The sequence below is a fragment of the Mobula birostris genome (genome assembly GCF_030028105.1).
Source record: "Mobula birostris isolate sMobBir1 chromosome 11 unlocalized genomic scaffold, sMobBir1.hap1 SUPER_11_unloc_1, whole genome shotgun sequence".
Taxonomy (NCBI): Eukaryota; Metazoa; Chordata; class Chondrichthyes; order Myliobatiformes; family Myliobatidae; genus Mobula; species Mobula birostris.
In genome coordinates this window covers 80628-98900 of record NW_027274037.1, presented here as the reverse complement: position 1 = coordinate 98900, position 18273 = coordinate 80628, and the positions used below count along the sequence as shown (strand labels likewise).

The following is an 18273-nucleotide window of genomic DNA, read 5'->3' as shown; positions in this document are numbered from 1 at the left end:
CCCCGCCCACCGTTCAAGGTAAGGCAGAGGCACAACCCCCCACTCCACCCACTCAGACCTCCCCAATATACATCGGCAGTGCAGTGCATCTCTAGCCTCGCTCAGAATCACGTCCCAAACCCCAAGATCACTCAAACGTCTCATGCTTACACCTACCTACTCGGCGTCCAGCTTTGGCGCACGTCTCCACAATTGCCACATCCGTCCACGTGCCCCTGCTTCACGCACGGCACTGTGCCTCCCTCCGGCAGGCATTTCGCCGATCCGTTTCCTGTTTCACAACCAAGGCATAATCAGTACCCCTTTCCTTCCACGGCGCGCACACGCGCCCACCCACTCCACCACTGAGCCATGCCGGCCAAAAACGCACCTGCAGAGCAGTGGGGCACAGGGCCGCCGTCAGCCCGCGACACATTTCCCTCCTGCCGTGCCCTCCCTCCTGTTTCTACATCCGTGCACCCACCCCGCTGCAAAACCAGTCAGTCTGCTCAGGCGTCAGCACAGAGGCATAATGAAGGGCCTCGGCCCTTCTCCCTTTACTGCCCTCTGTACAGCTTGGCAGATCCCTCAGCACTCCGTGTGCACGTGTGTCTGTGACTCTGTGTGTGTGTGTGTGTGTGTGAGAGAGAGAGATTGAGTGAGTGAGTGAGTGAGTGAGTGAGTGAGTGAGTGAGTGAGAGAGAGAGAGACAGACCCTGCCAGATCCCTCAGCATTCCATGTGTGTTTGTGTCGGTGGGTGAGAGAGACAGAGACAGAGACAGAGAGACAGACAGACACACACACACACACACACACACACCCACCCACCTCCACACACCCCCGTGTGCACGTGTGTCTGTGACTCTGTGTGTGTGTGAGATTGAGTGAGAGAGAGAGACAGACCCTGCCAGATCCCTCAGCATTCCATGTGTGTTTGTGTCGGTGGGTGAGAGAGACAGAGACAGAGACAGACACAGAGAGACAGACACACACACACACACAAACACACACACACACCCACCCCCACACACCCCCGTGTGCACGTGTGTCTGTGACTCTGTGTGTGTGTGAGATTGAGTGAGTGAGAGAGAGAGACAGACCGACCCTGCCAGATCCCTCAGCATTCCATGTGTGTTTGTGTCGGTGGGTGAGAGAGACAGAGACAGACACAGAGAGACAGACAGACACACACACACACCCACCCACCCCCATCCACCCTGGTAAAAAAAGGTGGTGGGGGAGCAGGGGAGAAGACACCACTGTGTCCAATGATAGCCTGTGCAGACGCAAAGTCTACAGCTTCTGTGAGATGAAACAAACTCAAGCCACTCAACAATTGTAATTCCACACACATCAAAATAAAGGCACAGAGGTGTGAATGGCTGCACTTCAGCCTTCGGCTTGGAGAGCACACCCATTGTTTCTCCTCAGGCACACCTGTAGCTGACATCTTCCTATTCCCAAGCTTGCCAGGAGGCTTTTCTGCCCGCGGACTTTGGCCACGTCCACAAACCTCGTAACCGGTCTTGAGCGGCGCACGTGGCCTCTGCCTTTGTCGCCCGGTGCAGTCCCATCCGCTCGCTCCCTCCCGGAGAGGGCAGAGCCTCCGAAGGAGACCGTTCAGCTGGATGCGCCAGCCAGCTGGGGCACGCAAAGCCGAGAGGCGCGCTCTCTTTGCCGAGTGCAGGGACGCCCTTGAAGGGCCGAGCGGCCTGCTCCCACTCCCCCTGCAGACTTTTGTGCAGACAGGACAGCGTGACCAGCCTCCCACGACCAGGAGAGCAGTGCAAGTTGAGCCAGCCTCTGAGACCGACCTGGGAGCCAGCCGAGGAAGCCGGCAGCCTTGACGTAGGCAGTGTGCCAGTGACGTAGGCGCCCGTAGGTACGGCCCCACTCCCAGATGATTGGTGGATCACTGGCAGCTTTACATAGCCTCTGACAAGTTGCACTCAGGACGGACCAGGTAGGCAACAGCTGTCCAGCACACCCACCGATCCCAGACAACCTAGGGGAGAGCTGCCAGCGGGCCAGGGCAGCAAGGTCTTTGCCAGGCCTCCTGCTTCAATCTAAACACCAGAGGCTAGGCAGGATGTAGCCGACTCAAGAGGCCGCCTGCATCGCTTCTCGGCCTTTTGGCTAAGATCAAGTGTAGTATCTGTTCTTATCAGTTTAATATCTGATACGTCCCTTATCTGGGGACCATATATTAAATTGATTTTTGGAACAGGGAGATGGAATAGGGGCTTGCTCCGTCCACTCCACGCATCGACCCGGTATTGCAGTGCCTCTGGGAACGGTGCACTCCCCTTCTGGGGAATTTCAAAGTAGCAAAGAAAAGAAAAACGACGAAAGCTCCATCAGGCGGCGGCGGCGGCACAGCAGCACAGACAAGCATGCACGCACATGGAGAGAGAGGAGAGCTGCTTGCTCTACACCTCTCCTGTGTCTGTGTCTGTCTGTCGATACAGCTCACTCACTCACTCACTCACGCAATGTGCAGACAACTCAACAACAGCACGGGCATCATATCTGGGCCGTTTGGCTAAGATCAAGTGCACATCCGGGCTGCAACCAGATCAGGTGCTGCAGGCAAGGCAGCAACTTCATGAGAGATGCCCCTTGGCATTCATTCCTGAAGCAAACTGCTCAACCGGCGCACTCATTCTGATGCCTGCTCACTCGGCTGCTGCCTGCACCAAGCACAGAAGCAGAGTGAAGTGGAGCAGGCCGAAAGACCTTTTCTGTCCCGCCACACTCGCTCCACTTCTCAGGCTCAGGCTTCTCAGCTGCTCCTTGAAGCCAACGGAGGACGCGACGGACGGACGGACGGACGGATGGACGGGCGGGCGAAGGAAGGAAGGAAGGAAGGAAGGAAGGAAGGAAGGAAGGAAGGAACGAACGATATCGAGTCACTGGCTCTGCTGCAATTTCACCAGCAGCCAGCCAGCCTGTCGGACAGGCAGGCTCGTTCAAGTGTGCCAGCAGCCAGGGCACGCGGACGGGAGGGAGGAAGGAAGGAAGGGAGGGAGGCATCCGATGGAGCCCGGCTACAGAGCAACGGGGCGCCGCCGCCGCCGGCACAACAGGGCCCGGTGCTCCTGCACCCTGCATCCTCCCCGCCTGCACCAGACTGCCAAGACTGCTGCTCTCCTGCCCAGACAGACAGACCAGCTACAAGCATCACCACCTAGCCATAGCATCAGCAAAACTCTGCCTACCTGCCCTGCCCTGGCCTGGCCTGGCCTCCTGGCCTCCTCTGATGCGTCTGCCTGCCCCAGGCCCAAAGCCCCGCCCACCGTTCAAGGTAAGGCAGAGGCACAACCCCCCACTCCACCCACTCAGACCTCCCCAATATACATCGGCAGTGCAGTGCATCTCTAGCCTCGCTCAGAATCACGTCCCAAACCCCAAGATCACTCAAACGTCTCATGCTTACACCTACCTACTCGGCGTCCAGCTTTGGCGCACGTCTCCACAATTGCCACATCCGTCCACGTGCCCCTGCTTCACGCACGGCACTGTGCCTCCCTCCGGCAGGCATTTCGCCGATCCGTTTCCTGTTTCACAACCAAGGCATAATCAGTACCCCTTTCCTTCCACGGCGCGCACACGCGCCCACCCACTCCACCACTGAGCCATGCCGGCCAAAAACGCACCTGCAGAGCAGTGGGGCACAGGGCCGCCGTCAGCCCGCGACACATTTCCCTCCTGCCGTGCCCTCCCTCCTGTTTCTACATCCGTGCACCCACCCCGCTGCAAAACCAGTCAGTCTGCTCAGGCGTCAGCACAGAGGCATAATGAAGGGCCTCGGCCCTTCTCCCTTTACTGCCCTCTGTACAGCTTGGCAGATCCCTCAGCACTCCGTGTGCACGTGTGTCTGTGACTCTGTGTGTGTGTGTGTGTGTGTGAGAGAGAGAGATTGAGTGAGTGAGTGAGTGAGTGAGTGAGTGAGTGAGTGAGTGAGAGAGAGAGAGACAGACCCTGCCAGATCCCTCAGCATTCCATGTGTGTTTGTGTCGGTGGGTGAGAGAGACAGAGACAGAGACAGAGAGACAGACAGACACACACACACACACACACACACACCCACCCACCTCCACACACCCCCGTGTGCACGTGTGTCTGTGACTCTGTGTGTGTGTGAGATTGAGTGAGAGAGAGAGACAGACCCTGCCAGATCCCTCAGCATTCCATGTGTGTTTGTGTCGGTGGGTGAGAGAGACAGAGACAGAGACAGACACAGAGAGACAGACACACACACACACACAAACACACACACACACCCACCCCCACACACCCCCGTGTGCACGTGTGTCTGTGACTCTGTGTGTGTGTGAGATTGAGTGAGTGAGAGAGAGAGACAGACCGACCCTGCCAGATCCCTCAGCATTCCATGTGTGTTTGTGTCGGTGGGTGAGAGAGACAGAGACAGACACAGAGAGACAGACAGACACACACACACACCCACCCACCCCCATCCACCCTGGTAAAAAAAGGTGGTGGGGGAGCAGGGGAGAAGACACCACTGTGTCCAATGATAGCCTGTGCAGACGCAAAGTCTACAGCTTCTGTGAGATGAAACAAACTCAAGCCACTCAACAATTGTAATTCCACACACATCAAAATAAAGGCACAGAGGTGTGAATGGCTGCACTTCAGCCTTCGGCTTGGAGAGCACACCCATTGTTTCTCCTCAGGCACACCTGTAGCTGACATCTTCCTATTCCCAAGCTTGCCAGGAGGCTTTTCTGCCCGCGGACTTTGGCCACGTCCACAAACCTCGTAACCGGTCTTGAGCGGCGCACGTGGCCTCTGCCTTTGTCGCCCGGTGCAGTCCCATCCGCTCGCTCCCTCCCGGAGAGGGCAGAGCCTCCGAAGGAGACCGTTCAGCTGGATGCGCCAGCCAGCTGGGGCACGCAAAGCCGAGAGGCGCGCTCTCTTTGCCGAGTGCAGGGACGCCCTTGAAGGGCCGAGCGGCCTGCTCCCACTCCCCCTGCAGACTTTTGTGCAGACAGGACAGCGTGACCAGCCTCCCACGACCAGGAGAGCAGTGCAAGTTGAGCCAGCCTCTGAGACCGACCTGGGAGCCAGCCGAGGAAGCCGGCAGCCTTGACGTAGGCAGTGTGCCAGTGACGTAGGCGCCCGTAGGTACGGCCCCACTCCCAGATGATTGGTGGATCACTGGCAGCTTTACATAGCCTCTGACAAGTTGCACTCAGGACGGACCAGGTAGGCAACAGCTGTCCAGCACACCCACCGATCCCAGACAACCTAGGGGAGAGCTGCCAGCGGGCCAGGGCAGCAAGGTCTTTGCCAGGCCTCCTGCTTCAATCTAAACACCAGAGGCTAGGCAGGATGTAGCCGACTCAAGAGGCCGCCTGCATCGCTTCTCGGCCTTTTGGCTAAGATCAAGTGTAGTATCTGTTCTTATCAGTTTAATATCTGATACGTCCCTTATCTGGGGACCATATATTAAATTGATTTTTGGAACAGGGAGATGGAATAGGGGCTTGCTCCGTCCACTCCACGCATCGACCCGGTATTGCAGTGCCTCTGGGAACGGTGCACTCCCCTTCTGGGGAATTTCAAAGTAGCAAAGAAAAGAAAAACGACGAAAGCTCCATCAGGCGGCGGCGGCGGCACAGCAGCACAGACAAGCATGCACGCACATGGAGAGAGAGGAGAGCTGCTTGCTCTACACCTCTCCTGTGTCTGTGTCTGTCTGTCGATACAGCTCACTCACTCACTCACTCACGCAATGTGCAGACAACTCAACAACAGCACGGGCATCATATCTGGGCCGTTTGGCTAAGATCAAGTGCACATCCGGGCTGCAACCAGATCAGGTGCTGCAGGCAAGGCAGCAACTTCATGAGAGATGCCCCTTGGCATTCATTCCTGAAGCAAACTGCTCAACCGGCGCACTCATTCTGATGCCTGCTCACTCGGCTGCTGCCTGCACCAAGCACAGAAGCAGAGTGAAGTGGAGCAGGCCGAAAGACCTTTTCTGTCCCGCCACACTCGCTCCACTTCTCAGGCTCAGGCTTCTCAGCTGCTCCTTGAAGCCAACGGAGGACGCGACGGACGGACAGACGGACGGATGGACGGGCGGGCGAAGGAAGGAAGGAAGGAAGGAAGGAAGGAAGGAAGGAAGGAACGAACGATATCGAGTCACTGGCTCTGCTGCAATTTCACCAGCAGCCAGCCAGCCTGTCGGACAGGCAGGCTCGTTCAAGTGTGCCAGCAGCCAGGGCACGCGGACGGGAGGGAGGAAGGAAGGAAGGGAGGGAGGCATCCGATGGAGCCCGGCTACAGAGCAACGGGGCGCCGCCGCCGCCGGCACAACAGGGCCCGGTGCTCCTGCACCCTGCATCCTCCCCGCCTGCACCAGACTGCCAAGACTGCTGCTCTCCTGCCCAGACAGACAGACCAGCTACAAGCATCACCACCTAGCCATAGCATCAGCAAAACTCTGCCTACCTGCCCTGCCCTGGCCTGGCCTGGCCTCCTGGCCTCCTCTGATGCGTCTGCCTGCCCCAGGCCCAAAGCCCCGCCCACCGTTCAAGGTAAGGCAGAGGCACAACCCCCCACTCCACCCACTCAGACCTCCCCAATATACATCGGCAGTGCAGTGCATCTCTAGCCTCGCTCAGAATCACGTCCCAAACCCCAAGATCACTCAAACGTCTCATGCTTACACCTACCTACTCGGCGTCCAGCTTTGGCGCACGTCTCCACAATTGCCACATCCGTCCACGTGCCCCTGCTTCACGCACGGCACTGTGCCTCCCTCCGGCAGGCATTTCGCCGATCCGTTTCCTGTTTCACAACCAAGGCATAATCAGTACCCCTTTCCTTCCACGGCGCGCACACGCGCCCACCCACTCCACCACTGAGCCATGCCGGCCAAAAACGCACCTGCAGAGCAGTGGGGCACAGGGCCGCCGTCAGCCCGCGACACATTTCCCTCCTGCCGTGCCCTCCCTCCTGTTTCTACATCCGTGCACCCACCCCGCTGCAAAACCAGTCAGTCTGCTCAGGCGTCAGCACAGAGGCATAATGAAGGGCCTCGGCCCTTCTCCCTTTACTGCCCTCTGTACAGCTTGGCAGATCCCTCAGCACTCCGTGTGCACGTGTGTCTGTGACTCTGTGTGTGTGTGTGTGTGTGTGAGAGAGAGAGATTGAGTGAGTGAGTGAGTGAGTGAGTGAGTGAGTGAGTGAGTGAGAGAGAGAGAGACAGACCCTGCCAGATCCCTCAGCATTCCATGTGTGTTTGTGTCGGTGGGTGAGAGAGACAGAGACAGAGACAGAGAGACAGACAGACACACACACACACACACACACACACACCCACCCACCTCCACACACCCCCGTGTGCACGTGTGTCTGTGACTCTGTGTGTGTGTGAGATTGAGTGAGAGAGAGAGACAGACCCTGCCAGATCCCTCAGCATTCCATGTGTGTTTGTGTCGGTGGGTGAGAGAGACAGAGACAGAGACAGACACAGAGAGACAGACACACACACACACACAAACACACACACACACCCACCCCCACACACCCCCGTGTGCACGTGTGTCTGTGACTCTGTGTGTGTGTGAGATTGAGTGAGTGAGAGAGAGAGACAGACCGACCCTGCCAGATCCCTCAGCATTCCATGTGTGTTTGTGTCGGTGGGTGAGAGAGACAGAGACAGACACAGAGAGACAGACAGACACACACACACACCCACCCACCCCCATCCACCCTGGTAAAAAAAGGTGGTGGGGGAGCAGGGGAGAAGACACCACTGTGTCCAATGATAGCCTGTGCAGACGCAAAATCTACAGCTTCTGTGAGATGAAACAAACTCAAGCCACTCAACAATTGTAATTCCACACACATCAAAATAAAGGCACAGAGGTGTGAATGGCTGCACTTCAGCCTTCGGCTTGGAGAGCACACCCATTGTTTCTCCTCAGGCACACCTGTAGCTGACATCTTCCTATTCCCAAGCTTGCCAGGAGGCTTTTCTGCCTGCGGACTTTGGCCACGTCCACAAACCTCGTAACCGGTCTTGAGCGGCGCACGTGGCCTCTGCCTTTGTCGCCCGGTGCAGTCCCATCCGCTCGCTCCCTCCCGGAGAGGGCAGAGCCTCCGAAGGAGACCGTTCAGCTGGATGCGCCAGCCAGCTGGGGCACGCAAAGCCGAGAGGCGCGCTCTCTTTGCCGAGTGCAGGGACGCCCTTGAAGGGCCGAGCGGCCTGCTCCCACTCCCCCTGCAGACTTTTGTGCAGACAGGACAGCGTGACCAGCCTCCCACGACCAGGAGAGCAGTGCAAGTTGAGCCAGCCTCTGAGACCGACCTGGGAGCCAGCCGAGGAAGCCGGCAGCCTTGACGTAGGCAGTGTGCCAGTGACGTAGGCGCCCGTAGGTACGGCCCCACTCCCAGATGATTGGTGGATCACTGGCAGCTTTACATAGCCTCTGACAAGTTGCACTCAGGACGGACCAGGTAGGCAACAGCTGTCCAGCACACCCACCGATCCCAGACAACCTAGGGGAGAGCTGCCAGCGGGCCAGGGCAGCAAGGTCTTTGCCAGGCCTCCTGCTTCAATCTAAACACCAGAGGCTAGGCAGGATGTAGCCGACTCAAGAGGCCGCCTGCATCGCTTCTCGGCCTTTTGGCTAAGATCAAGTGTAGTATCTGTTCTTATCAGTTTAATATCTGATACGTCCCTTATCTGGGGACCATATATTAAATTGATTTTTGGAACAGGGAGATGGAATAGGGGCTTGCTCCGTCCACTCCACGCATCGACCCGGTATTGCAGTGCCTCTGGGAACGGTGCACTCCCCTTCTGGGGAATTTCAAAGTAGCAAAGAAAAGAAAAACGACGAAAGCTCCATCAGGCGGCGGCGGCGGCACAGCAGCACAGACAAGCATGCACGCACATGGAGAGAGAGGAGAGCTGCTTGCTCTACACCTCTCCTGTGTCTGTGTCTGTCTGTCGATACAGCTCACTCACTCACTCACTCACGCAATGTGCAGACAACTCAACAACAGCACGGGCATCATATCTGGGCCGTTTGGCTAAGATCAAGTGCACATCCGGGCTGCAACCAGATCAGGTGCTGCAGGCAAGGCAGCAACTTCATGAGAGATGCCCCTTGGCATTCATTCCTGAAGCAAACTGCTCAACCGGCGCACTCATTCTGATGCCTGCTCACTCGGCTGCTGCCTGCACCAAGCACAGAAGCAGAGTGAAGTGGAGCAGGCCGAAAGACCTTTTCTGTCCCGCCACACTCGCTCCACTTCTCAGGCTCAGGCTTCTCAGCTGCTCCTTGAAGCCAACGGAGGACGCGACGGACGGACGGACGGACGGATGGACGGGCGGGCGAAGGAAGGAAGGAAGGAAGGAAGGAAGGAAGGAAGGAAGGAAGGAACGAACGATATCGAGTCACTGGCTCTGCTGCAATTTCACCAGCAGCCAGCCAGCCTGTCGGACAGGCAGGCTCGTTCAAGTGTGCCAGCAGCCAGGGCACGCGGACGGGAGGGAGGAAGGAAGGAAGGGAGGGAGGCATCCGATGGAGCCCGGCTACAGAGCAACGGGGCGCCGCCGCCGCCGGCACAACAGGGCCCGGTGCTCCTGCACCCTGCATCCTCCCCGCCTGCACCAGACTGCCAAGACTGCTGCTCTCCTGCCCAGACAGACAGACCAGCTACAAGCATCACCACCTAGCCATAGCATCAGCAAAACTCTGCCTACCTGCCCTGCCCTGGCCTGGCCTGGCCTCCTGGCCTCCTCTGATGCGTCTGCCTGCCCCAGGCCCAAAGCCCCGCCCACCGTTCAAGGTAAGGCAGAGGCACAACCCCCCACTCCACCCACTCAGACCTCCCCAATATACATCGGCAGTGCAGTGCATCTCTAGCCTCGCTCAGAATCACGTCCCAAACCCCAAGATCACTCAAACGTCTCATGCTTACACCTACCTACTCGGCGTCCAGCTTTGGCGCACGTCTCCACAATTGCCACATCCGTCCACGTGCCCCTGCTTCACGCACGGCACTGTGCCTCCCTCCGGCAGGCATTTCGCCGATCCGTTTCCTGTTTCACAACCAAGGCATAATCAGTACCCCTTTCCTTCCACGGCGCGCACACGCGCCCACCCACTCCACCACTGAGCCATGCCGGCCAAAAACGCACCTGCAGAGCAGTGGGGCACAGGGCCGCCGTCAGCCCGCGACACATTTCCCTCCTGCCGTGCCCTCCCTCCTGTTTCTACATCCGTGCACCCACCCCGCTGCAAAACCAGTCAGTCTGCTCAGGCGTCAGCACAGAGGCATAATGAAGGGCCTCGGCCCTTCTCCCTTTACTGCCCTCTGTACAGCTTGGCAGATCCCTCAGCACTCCGTGTGCACGTGTGTCTGTGACTCTGTGTGTGTGTGTGTGTGTGTGTGAGAGAGAGAGATTGAGTGAGTGAGTGAGTGAGTGAGTGAGTGAGTGAGTGAGTGAGAGAGAGAGAGACAGACCCTGCCAGATCCCTCAGCATTCCATGTGTGTTTGTGTCGGTGGGTGAGAGAGACAGAGACAGAGACAGAGAGACAGACAGACACACACACACACACACACACACACCCACCCACCTCCACACACCCCCGTGTGCACGTGTGTCTGTGACTCTGTGTGTGTGTGAGATTGAGTGAGAGAGAGAGACAGACCCTGCCAGATCCCTCAGCATTCCATGTGTGTTTGTGTCGGTGGGTGAGAGAGACAGAGACAGAGACAGACACAGAGAGACAGACACACACACACACACAAACACACACACACACCCACCCCCACACACCCCCGTGTGCACGTGTGTCTGTGACTCTGTGTGTGTGTGAGATTGAGTGAGTGAGAGAGAGAGACAGACCGACCCTGCCAGATCCCTCAGCATTCCATGTGTGTTTGTGTCGGTGGGTGAGAGAGACAGAGACAGACACAGAGAGACAGACAGACACACACACACACCCACCCACCCCCATCCACCCTGGTAAAAAAAGGTGGTGGGGGAGCAGGGGAGAAGACACCACTGTGTCCAATGATAGCCTGTGCAGACGCAAAGTCTACAGCTTCTGTGAGATGAAACAAACTCAAGCCACTCAACAATTGTAATTCCACACACATCAAAATAAAGGCACAGAGGTGTGAATGGCTGCACTTCAGCCTTCGGCTTGGAGAGCACACCCATTGTTTCTCCTCAGGCACACCTGTAGCTGACATCTTCCTATTCCCAAGCTTGCCAGGAGGCTTTTCTGCCCGCGGACTTTGGCCACGTCCACAAACCTCGTAACCGGTCTTGAGCGGCGCACGTGGCCTCTGCCTTTGTCGCCCGGTGCAGTCCCATCCGCTCGCTCCCTCCCGGAGAGGGCAGAGCCTCCGAAGGAGACCGTTCAGCTGGATGCGCCAGCCAGCTGGGGCACGCAAAGCCGAGAGGCGCGCTCTCTTTGCCGAGTGCAGGGACGCCCTTGAAGGGCCGAGCGGCCTGCTCCCACTCCCCCTGCAGACTTTTGTGCAGACAGGACAGCGTGACCAGCCTCCCACGACCAGGAGAGCAGTGCAAGTTGAGCCAGCCTCTGAGACCGACCTGGGAGCCAGCCGAGGAAGCCGGCAGCCTTGACGTAGGCAGTGTGCCAGTGACGTAGGCGCCCGTAGGTACGGCCCCACTCCCAGATGATTGGTGGATCACTGGCAGCTTTACATAGCCTCTGACAAGTTGCACTCAGGACGGACCAGGTAGGCAACAGCTGTCCAGCACACCCACCGATCCCAGACAACCTAGGGGAGAGCTGCCAGCGGGCCAGGGCAGCAAGGTCTTTGCCAGGCCTCCTGCTTCAATCTAAACACCAGAGGCTAGGCAGGATGTAGCCGACTCAAGAGGCCGCCTGCATCGCTTCTCGGCCTTTTGGCTAAGATCAAGTGTAGTATCTGTTCTTATCAGTTTAATATCTGATACGTCCCTTATCTGGGGACCATATATTAAATTGATTTTTGGAACAGGGAGATGGAATAGGGGCTTGCTCCGTCCACTCCACGCATCGACCCGGTATTGCAGTGCCTCTGGGAACGGTGCACTCCCCTTCTGGGGAATTTCAAAGTAGCAAAGAAAAGAAAAACGACGAAAGCTCCATCAGGCGGCGGCGGCGGCACAGCAGCACAGACAAGCATGCACGCACATGGAGAGAGAGGAGAGCTGCTTGCTCTACACCTCTCCTGTGTCTGTGTCTGTCTGTCGATACAGCTCACTCACTCACTCACTCACGCAATGTGCAGACAACTCAACAACAGCACGGGCATCATATCTGGGCCGTTTGGCTAAGATCAAGTGCACATCCGGGCTGCAACCAGATCAGGTGCTGCAGGCAAGGCAGCAACTTCATGAGAGATGCCCCTTGGCATTCATTCCTGAAGCAAACTGCTCAACCGGCGCACTCATTCTGATGCCTGCTCACTCGGCTGCTGCCTGCACCAAGCACAGAAGCAGAGTGAAGTGGAGCAGGCCGAAAGACCTTTTCTGTCCCGCCACACTCGCTCCACTTCTCAGGCTCAGGCTTCTCAGCTGCTCCTTGAAGCCAACGGAGGACGCGACGGACGGACAGACGGACGGATGGACGGGCGGGCGAAGGAAGGAAGGAAGGAAGGAAGGAAGGAAGGAAGGAAGGAACGAACGATATCGAGTCACTGGCTCTGCTGCAATTTCACCAGCAGCCAGCCAGCCTGTCGGACAGGCAGGCTCGTTCAAGTGTGCCAGCAGCCAGGGCACGCGGACGGGAGGGAGGAAGGAAGGAAGGGAGGGAGGCATCCGATGGAGCCCGGCTACAGAGCAACGGGGCGCCGCCGCCGCCGGCACAACAGGGCCCGGTGCTCCTGCACCCTGCATCCTCCCCGCCTGCACCAGACTGCCAAGACTGCTGCTCTCCTGCCCAGACAGACAGACCAGCTACAAGCATCACCACCTAGCCATAGCATCAGCAAAACTCTGCCTACCTGCCCTGCCCTGGCCTGGCCTGGCCTCCTGGCCTCCTCTGATGCGTCTGCCTGCCCCAGGCCCAAAGCCCCGCCCACCGTTCAAGGTAAGGCAGAGGCACAACCCCCCACTCCACCCACTCAGACCTCCCCAATATACATCGGCAGTGCAGTGCATCTCTAGCCTCGCTCAGAATCACGTCCCAAACCCCAAGATCACTCAAACGTCTCATGCTTACACCTACCTACTCGGCGTCCAGCTTTGGCGCACGTCTCCACAATTGCCACATCCGTCCACGTGCCCCTGCTTCACGCACGGCACTGTGCCTCCCTCCGGCAGGCATTTCGCCGATCCGTTTCCTGTTTCACAACCAAGGCATAATCAGTACCCCTTTCCTTCCACGGCGCGCACACGCGCCCACCCACTCCACCACTGAGCCATGCCGGCCAAAAACGCACCTGCAGAGCAGTGGGGCACAGGGCCGCCGTCAGCCCGCGACACATTTCCCTCCTGCCGTGCCCTCCCTCCTGTTTCTACATCCGTGCACCCACCCCGCTGCAAAACCAGTCAGTCTGCTCAGGCGTCAGCACAGAGGCATAATGAAGGGCCTCGGCCCTTCTCCCTTTACTGCCCTCTGTACAGCTTGGCAGATCCCTCAGCACTCCGTGTGCACGTGTGTCTGTGACTCTGTGTGTGTGTGTGTGTGTGTGAGAGAGAGAGATTGAGTGAGTGAGTGAGTGAGTGAGTGAGTGAGTGAGTGAGTGAGAGAGAGAGAGACAGACCCTGCCAGATCCCTCAGCATTCCATGTGTGTTTGTGTCGGTGGGTGAGAGAGACAGAGACAGAGACAGAGAGACAGACAGACACACACACACACACACACACACACACCCACCCACCTCCACACACCCCCGTGTGCACGTGTGTCTGTGACTCTGTGTGTGTGTGAGATTGAGTGAGAGAGAGAGACAGACCCTGCCAGATCCCTCAGCATTCCATGTGTGTTTGTGTCGGTGGGTGAGAGAGACAGAGACAGAGACAGACACAGAGAGACAGACACACACACACACACAAACACACACACACACCCACCCCCACACACCCCCGTGTGCACGTGTGTCTGTGACTCTGTGTGTGTGTGAGATTGAGTGAGTGAGAGAGAGAGACAGACCGACCCTGCCAGATCCCTCAGCATTCCATGTGTGTTTGTGTCGGTGGGTGAGAGAGACAGAGACAGACACAGAGAGACAGACAGACACACACACACACCCACCCACCCCCATCCACCCTGGTAAAAAAAGGTGGTGGGGGAGCAGGGGAGAAGACACCACTGTGTCCAATGATAGCCTGTGCAGACGCAAAATCTACAGCTTCTGTGAGATGAAACAAACTCAAGCCACTCAACAATTGTAATTCCACACACATCAAAATAAAGGCACAGAGGTGTGAATGGCTGCACTTCAGCCTTCGGCTTGGAGAGCACACCCATTGTTTCTCCTCAGGCACACCTGTAGCTGACATCTTCCTATTCCCAAGCTTGCCAGGAGGCTTTTCTGCCCGCGGACTTTGGCCACGTCCACAAACCTCGTAACCGGTCTTGAGCGGCGCACGTGGCCTCTGCCTTTGTCGCCCGGTGCAGTCCCATCCGCTCGCTCCCTCCCGGAGAGGGCAGAGCCTCCGAAGGAGACCGTTCAGCTGGATGCGCCAGCCAGCTGGGGCACGCAAAGCCGAGAGGCGCGCTCTCTTTGCCGAGTGCAGGGACGCCCTTGAAGGGCCGAGCGGCCTGCTCCCACTCCCCCTGCAGACTTTTGTGCAGACAGGACAGCGTGACCAGCCTCCCACGACCAGGAGAGCAGTGCAAGTTGAGCCAGCCTCTGAGACCGACCTGGGAGCCAGCCGAGGAAGCCGGCAGCCTTGACGTAGGCAGTGTGCCAGTGACGTAGGCGCCCGTAGGTACGGCCCCACTCCCAGATGATTGGTGGATCACTGGCAGCTTTACATAGCCTCTGACAAGTTGCACTCAGGACGGACCAGGTAGGCAACAGCTGTCCAGCACACCCACCGATCCCAGACAACCTAGGGGAGAGCTGCCAGCGGGCCAGGGCAGCAAGGTCTTTGCCAGGCCTCCTGCTTCAATCTAAACACCAGAGGCTAGGCAGGATGTAGCCGACTCAAGAGGCCGCCTGCATCGCTTCTCGGCCTTTTGGCTAAGATCAAGTGTAGTATCTGTTCTTATCAGTTTAATATCTGATACGTCCCTTATCTGGGGACCATATATTAAATTGATTTTTGGAACAGGGAGATGGAATAGGGGCTTGCTCCGTCCACTCCACGCATCGACCCGGTATTGCAGTGCCTCTGGGAACGGTGCACTCCCCTTCTGGGGAATTTCAAAGTAGCAAAGAAAAGAAAAACGACGAAAGCTCCATCAGGCGGCGGCGGCGGCACAGCAGCACAGACAAGCATGCACGCACATGGAGAGAGAGGAGAGCTGCTTGCTCTACACCTCTCCTGTGTCTGTGTCTGTCTGTCGATACAGCTCACTCACTCACTCACTCACGCAATGTGCAGACAACTCAACAACAGCACGGGCATCATATCTGGGCCGTTTGGCTAAGATCAAGTGCACATCCGGGCTGCAACCAGATCAGGTGCTGCAGGCAAGGCAGCAACTTCATGAGAGATGCCCCTTGGCATTCATTCCTGAAGCAAACTGCTCAACCGGCGCACTCATTCTGATGCCTGCTCACTCGGCTGCTGCCTGCACCAAGCACAGAAGCAGAGTGAAGTGGAGCAGGCCGAAAGACCTTTTCTGTCCCGCCACACTCGCTCCACTTCTCAGGCTCAGGCTTCTCAGCTGCTCCTTGAAGCCAACGGAGGACGCGACGGACGGACGGACGGACGGACGGATGGACGGGCGGGCGAAGGAAGGAAGGAAGGAAGGAAGGAAGGAAGGAAGGAAGGAACGAACGATATCGAGTCACTGGCTCTGCTGCAATTTCACCAGCAGCCAGCCAGCCTGTCGGACAGGCAGGCTCGTTCAAGTGTGCCAGCAGCCAGGGCACGCGGACGGGAGGGAGGAAGGAAGGAAGGGAGGGAGGCATCCGATGGAGCCCGGCTACAGAGCAACGGGGCGCCGCCGCCGCCGGCACAACAGGGCCCGGTGCTCCTGCACCCTGCATCCTCCCCGCCTGCACCAGACTGCCAAGACTGCTGCTCTCCTGCCCAGACAGACAGACCAGCTACAAGCATCACCACCTAGCCATAGCATCAGCAAAACTCTGCCTACCTGCCCTGCCCTGGCCTGGCCTGGCCTCCTGGCCTCCTCTGATGCGTCTGCCTGCCCCAGGCCCAAAGCCCCGCCCACCGTTCAAGGTAAGGCAGAGGCACAACCCCCCACTCCACCCACTCAGACCTCCCCAATATACATCGGCAGTGCAGTGCATCTCTAGCCTCGCTCAGAATCACGTCCCAAACCCCAAGATCACTCAAACGTCTCATGCTTACACCTACCTACTCGGCGTCCAGCTTTGGCGCACGTCTCCACAATTGCCACATCCGTCCACGTGCCCCTGCTTCACGCACGGCACTGTGCCTCCCTCCGGCAGGCATTTCGCCGATCCGTTTCCTGTTTCACAACCAAGGCATAATCAGTACCCCTTTCCTTCCACGGCGCGCACACGCGCCCACCCACTCCACCACTGAGCCATGCCGGCCAAAAACGCACCTGCAGAGCAGTGGGGCACAGGGCCGCCGTCAGCCCGCGACACATTTCCCTCCTGCCGTGCCCTCCCTCCTGTTTCTACATCCGTGCACCCACCCCGCTGCAAAACCAGTCAGTCTGCTCAGGCGTCAGCACAGAGGCATAATGAAGGGCCTCGGCCCTTCTCCCTTTACTGCCCTCTGTACAGCTTGGCAGATCCCTCAGCACTCCGTGTGCACGTGTGTCTGTGACTCTGTGTGTGTGTGTGTGTGTGTGAGAGAGAGAGATTGAGTGAGTGAGTGAGTGAGTGAGTGAGTGAGTGAGTGAGTGAGAGAGAGAGAGACAGACCCTGCCAGATCCCTCAGCATTCCATGTGTGTTTGTGTCGGTGGGTGAGAGAGACAGAGACAGAGACAGAGAGACAGACAGACACACACACACACACACACACACACCCACCCACCTCCACACACCCCCGTGTGCACGTGTGTCTGTGACTCTGTGTGTGTGTGAGATTGAGTGAGAGAGAGAGACAGACCCTGCCAGATCCCTCAGCATTCCATGTGTGTTTGTGTCGGTGGGTGAGAGAGACAGAGACAGAGACAGACACAGAGAGACAGACACACACACACACACAAACACACACACACACCCACCCCCACACACCCCCGTGTGCACGTGTGTCTGTGACTCTGTGTGTGTGTGAGATTGAGTGAGTGAGAGAGAGAGACAGACCGACCCTGCCAGATCCCTCAGCATTCCATGTGTGTTTGTGTCGGTGGGTGAGAGAGACAGAGACAGACACAGAGAGACAGACAGACACACACACACACCCACCCACCCCCATCCACCCTGGTAAAAAAAGGTGGTGGGGGAGCAGGGGAGAAGACACCACTGTGTCCAATGATAGCCTGTGCAGACGCAAAGTCTACAGCTTCTGTGAGATGAAACAAACTCAAGCCACTCAACAATTGTAATTCCACACACATCAAAATAAAGGCACAGAGGTGTGAATGGCTGCACTTCAGCCTTCGGCTTGGAGAGCACACCCATTGTTTCTCCTCAGGCACACCTGTAGCTGACATCTTCCTATTCCCAAGCTTGCCAGGAGGCTTTTCTGCCCGCGGACTTTGGCCACGTCCACAAACCTCGTAACCGGTCTTGAGCGGCGCACGTGGCCTCTGCCTTTGTCGCCCGGTGCAGTCCCATCCGCTCGCTCCCTCCCGGAGAGGGCAGAGCCTCCGAAGGAGACCGTTCAGCTGGATGCGCCAGCCAGCTGGGGCACGCAAAGCCGAGAGGCGCGCTCTCTTTGCCGAGTGCAGGGACGCCCTTGAAGGGCCGAGCGGCCTGCTCCCACTCCCCCTGCAGACTTTTGTGCAGACAGGACAGCGTGACCAGCCTCCCACGACCAGGAGAGCAGTGCAAGTTGAGCCAGCCTCTGAGACCGACCTGGGAGCCAGCCGAGGAAGCCGGCAGCCTTGACGTAGGCAGTGTGCCAGTGACGTAGGCGCCCGTAGGTACGGCCCCACTCCCAGATGATTGGTGGATCACTGGCAGCTTTACATAGCCTCTGACAAGTTGCACTCAGGACGGACCAGGT

General features: G+C 57.9%; 5 non-coding genes across 5 annotated transcripts; all 5 read left to right on the top strand.

Annotated features, from left to right (window-relative positions):
- The first annotated feature begins 2096 nt into the window (after positions 1-2096).
- On the top strand, positions 2097-2287 carry LOC140192123 (U2 spliceosomal RNA). The gene has a single exon (XR_011884078.1). It is a non-coding gene; the product is annotated as a U2 spliceosomal RNA (small nuclear RNA).
- Positions 2288-5362: 3075 nt separating this feature from the next.
- LOC140192122 (U2 spliceosomal RNA) lies at positions 5363-5553 on the top strand. The gene has a single exon (XR_011884077.1). It is a non-coding gene; the product is annotated as a U2 spliceosomal RNA (small nuclear RNA).
- A 3073-nt stretch (positions 5554-8626) lies between these two features.
- On the top strand, positions 8627-8817 carry LOC140192120 (U2 spliceosomal RNA). The gene has a single exon (XR_011884075.1). It is a non-coding gene; the product is annotated as a U2 spliceosomal RNA (small nuclear RNA).
- A 3077-nt stretch (positions 8818-11894) lies between these two features.
- Positions 11895-12085, top strand: LOC140192119 (U2 spliceosomal RNA). Its single transcript, XR_011884074.1, has one exon. It is a non-coding gene; the product is annotated as a U2 spliceosomal RNA (small nuclear RNA).
- A 3073-nt stretch (positions 12086-15158) lies between these two features.
- On the top strand, positions 15159-15349 carry LOC140192118 (U2 spliceosomal RNA). Its single transcript, XR_011884073.1, has one exon. It is a non-coding gene; the product is annotated as a U2 spliceosomal RNA (small nuclear RNA).
- The last annotated feature ends 2924 nt before the right edge of the window (positions 15350-18273 follow it).